Source organism: Linepithema humile, chromosome 3 (genome assembly GCF_040581485.1).
Source record: "Linepithema humile isolate Giens D197 chromosome 3, Lhum_UNIL_v1.0, whole genome shotgun sequence".
NCBI lineage: Eukaryota > Metazoa > Arthropoda > Insecta > Hymenoptera > Formicidae > Linepithema > Linepithema humile.
The window spans coordinates 17,598,554-17,603,194 of record NC_090130.1 but is presented as its reverse complement, the minus strand read 5'-3'; the positions used below and the strand labels follow the sequence as shown (position 1 = coordinate 17,603,194).

The 4,641-nt window shown below is 31.4% G+C and overlaps 1 long non-coding RNA gene across 6 annotated transcripts; it reads right to left on the bottom strand.

Annotated features, from left to right (window-relative positions):
* Positions 1-1,149: 1,149 nt before the first annotated feature.
* On the bottom strand, positions 1,150-4,342 carry LOC105668244 (uncharacterized). 6 transcript variants are annotated; one of them, XR_010889079.1, is made up of 6 exons: positions 4,246-4,342; positions 3,484-3,663; positions 2,979-3,274; positions 2,553-2,791; positions 1,688-1,889; positions 1,150-1,492 (listed from the first exon to the last, which is right to left on the bottom strand). It is a non-coding gene; the product is annotated as an uncharacterized lncRNA (long non-coding RNA). The 6 variants fall into 6 exon arrangements; XR_010889080.1 differs by having other exon boundaries at positions 3,111-3,274; positions 4,246-4,341; XR_010889083.1 differs by having other exon boundaries at positions 2,553-2,742; positions 3,111-3,274; positions 4,246-4,341.
* Positions 4,343-4,641: the final 299 nt, after the last annotated feature.

The following is a 4,641-nucleotide window of genomic DNA, read 5'->3' as shown; positions in this document are numbered from 1 at the left end:
GCGTAGAAAATGTTCGCAGAAAAAGTCGCACCGAGCGTGAAAACAACATGACAGGACAGATGGAAGCGATTTCTAGCGCGGAATTGTCGACTGCTGTCTAATGACACAGTGACCGAACAAGTTCATCGTTCTCTTGGTCATCCATAATCGGCGGGCACCGCGCTGCACGCGAGTTTGTATCTCGACAAGAGATCTTAGGACGCGCTCTCGGGAAGCTTACGACAAATTTATGCACATACATACAATTTTATCTTCATAATATCAGCTTTTCTTTGCCTGTGTCGCAAGGGACGATAGAAATAGCACCCGGACGACACACGTTGCTGCGATCTAGGCTCGAAGTACTTACATTTTCGGCACCGTGGAACATCCCGATATAGTTATGCGCAAACTAATAAAAATTATTAACGAGCACCGCAATGAGATAATAGTTCAACGGAAAATATAAACGGTTGTGGACACTTTGCAGAGTTATAATCTTATTCCGAGATCCGAGGAATAATCCCGACGGAGATATTGAAAATTATTGTACTACTTGTACGAGCAACTTTGCAGCGCTGAAAATTACTTTTGCGATAGAATGCGCTGTTTCGATTATCGTGCCGCGATATTATCGTAGCAGATAACATTGTAACGTAAGGTGCATTAAACGGAAGTCTTGCTGCGGTATCGCGGATCGCGCACGCCGATTGACGACGGGACGTACTTACGCATTGCCCGCATAAGAGCAAAGTGCTTACGCACACGAAAGTGCTTTAAGGAAATATCAAGCGTTTTACAGTCAATGTAATGTGTCTGGGCGGTTATATTAGATATCGTCGTTCTTTGTCGCGGTGCTTTTACAAAAAAGATTTGCGCGTGTGAAAAGCGTTTTATAATGACCTCGACGTAATTCTATGCTTGTATAATTATTAATTATTATTGTCGTGGTATGCCAATCCGTCGTTTTTATACCAAACGGTCTCAAAGTTTCGTACATTTAAAAATAATCTTTTCGAGAAATTCGATTGTGTCCCCAAAGCTAGCTGATTAATATATCAATAAATATTAATTAGTCTCGATTCAAATAATTATAAATTGCAATGTAATTAAGTTATTATACATAGTATTATACTCATAGTATAGAAAAGGAGACAAAAAGTAAGCAAATTATAGATATAATATATATATTTTCTTATTCTTATGTATTTATACGTTTAATTTTATTACAGGTCATCAATCAGTTCATATCAATTCTTGTACAAACAAAATAATTATATAAATATCTTATCAGAATTTCATAAAATTTTCAATTTAGTATTTTTATTTGAAAATCTAAATGATTAAAACTTACAAACATTCCGACATTCCTGTCTAGTCTTAAAATTGTTCTTATTTCCTCCACAACCTCCCCACAAAAATTTTTTACATTTATTTACTTCTTTGTCGTACCAAAATCTGTCTTCAAATGTAACGCATGAACCTTGGTCTAATTTCTGCTTGCAATCTTGGTCTGTAAAAACGGTACGATACATATCAAGTTACATACAATGAAAATAATGCTTAAAAATTATGCATAAAAATCACTATTAAATACATAGAAATATGTACATTTTGAAGAATTTAAATTTTACAATTTTTGTTAAAAATATTGTAATAACAAATTTAATAAAAGATTACTGTGTTCGATGCGAGAAGAGAAATTTACTTTGTTGTCGATGACTTGAAGGTTGTCGATGACTTAAAAATTGTAGATGTGTATTCTTCATATGAGGCATACGATTCGTATTCTTCCTACAGAGTACGCATGATAATGAGAGAGAGATGATAACGAGAAATAAGAGATATGTTTTGTAACTCATCTTGATGTGTGTGACGTTTTAATTTGTTAACTTTCTCTGATGTATTATCTAGGAAAATTGTGTTATCGATAATCATCATGCAACAATTTGAAATTTTATACATACATTTTAGCTCATTTTATTTTATATAAAGATTAATATTCTGACAAATAAATTATGAAGTTCAATTTAATTCTATGTATGCAAGTTTAAAATTGTTTCAATAAATAATATAGTTTATCTGTGGAATCTACACATCTCTGAATCGTGAAATTAGCATCATTTATTATTAATCATGTGTATACCTATAACAATAGGTAGAGTAATAGCTCTTTTTGTAATATGAATACAATTTTAAGATTTTATCACGATTATTATTTTAGCATGTTCGCTACACGTAAGAAAAAAAACACCGATCGCGCATTAGGAATTTCATATCGGGACCAAGGCCAGAGCATTGTTGTCGTCGTGAGATTTTGTCAACTAATCTTGAGGACACAATCGAATTTCTCGACAAGATTATTTTCCAATGTATAGAGCTTTGAGATCGTGTCGTATAAAATCGACGGATCGACATATCACGAAAGTAATAACTAATATAATTCAAATGCAACAATACAAAATCATTAATGTGCAGATAAAGAAAACACAACAAAATTTATTTAATATTTAGTACTTAGTACGTAATAAAAGATAATTTATTAAAGACAAAATTAATTGAAAATGACTTACCAAGTGCCAATAAATTCGTCCTCACTGAGCAGAATCGAGTTAAATTCCTTGCTTCGTCGTATAAGTCCAAACAAATTGTCGAGAAACGTCCGTTACTGTGATCGGCCAAAAGACAACAGTATAGAGAACCACGATCGGTTCTTCGATCTTGAAATTCCTTCCCCACAATGGTGAAAAGCCTGCGCACTGTCTGCCAATAACGTAGCTGATACGTCATCGAGTATTATCGCCGTGGCATACTGTGTTGTAGAATTTCGTAAGAGTACTTATCGAGAATTTTACGACACTCGCCATATAATATATAAAGAAAGATAAAAAGTAGTAATATTTAAATATACATATTTTATTCACACATTCTTATATTCTTATATTTTATTAATATAATAAATTAATTGAAAAAATAAAACACTTGCACAAGTATCTTACAAAAGTTTCACAGAGTTTTCCAATGTACTTAAATATTTCCTTTATAATTATGTTAATATTGTATTAAATATTTTTATTAGTTATAATATAATTTTATGTCAGTACGTGTTCACATTATAATTAAATAATTACGCATGTATGTTCGCAATTTTCTAGATCGTCGAAACTATTCTCATTTTCCCCACAATAAAAAAAATACGTATAATCTTTGCATTGGTCCAAAGTTGAGTCATATCTATATCTTACACGAACAGATAAGCATGTTTCGATAGGATCGTTTATAGGTAGAAAGCAAACTGTAATACAAATAAAGAGTTACATAAAATTATGTACAATAAAGTATCTATTAATTTTCCCAATAAAATGATATTAAATTGACAATTTCAGTTTTTTGCGTTCTATTTGAGTGATTATTAAATACATATACATTTTTTAATATTTCGATTTCTCCAAATTATATTGTAATTAAAGTTGTATATTAAAAATATGAGAGAAGAAAACTTACGTCCTGGTTTAGCTGTTGTCCTATACACTAGCATGCTAACGATAATAAATACAAATGATAGCAGACACGTTTTTCGGAGATTCATCTTCACGCGTGTGATGTCTCAATTTCTAATAGTTCAGTTTCATCAATGTAATATTCTTTAAAATTTGCTTGTCGATGATTATTATTCACTGTGATCTGAAATTAAATATACATATATACATTTTTAAGATAAATAATTTATATGCGGAATCTTTACTATCTTTACGAAAGAAATTATATTAGAAACTTGCGCTGACAATAAAAGTCTACACAAATCATAAAGTACAATTCTTTCATTATAACGTAACAACATAAAAAATACTTTATTTATAAAAATGTATTATAATTTTACATTTTGTCTACTGTAACGTAGCAGTCACTTCTCTTCACAAAATATAGTTTAGCGAAAGATGAATATATCATTAAGTAAAATACGATTACGCGAAAATCTTGTGGTGTCTTTTTGAATTATTTTGTTTTATTTTACGTTATAACTTCAGCGCTATAGAACAGCGCAATCGACAAAATAATTTCAAAACTATCCAGGCAGTCATAAACACCTAATGCTATGTACGTATAGATCGACATAAAGCGACATAAATATAACACAGATACATAAAAGCGCAGAACAATTAATTACCTTACAGACGAAAGAAAAATAATAAGGGTTAATTAAGCTTAAACAATAAAAGTAAATTTGATAACGACGAAAATTGATTAAGAGCAAAGATACCTTACCAAGTATCGATAGATCTTTTCTGTTCCCAAGCAGAATAGAGTATGATCTTAGGTCTCTCACATCTCGTTACATATGTATACACTGGCGGATCCTAGCCGGAGAGGGAGGGGTTAAAACCCCCCTTCCAAGTTAAAAAAAATCAATTTACTAGATCCGTTTCAAGAATCTTGGTAAAAAATGCATTAAAGCAGGTCGAAACCTCACCGCCCCCATTATCGACGTCAGAATCTAGTGATTCGGGGCACTTTGTAAAAAAAATCGATGATAATGCCATATCTGAAAATAAATCAGAATAAATGCATACATATAATAATTTGTTTATGCACTCATATCAATTAAGTAAATTACATTTATTTATTTCTGCAATCAACATATTAATTGCATTTAACGCAGTT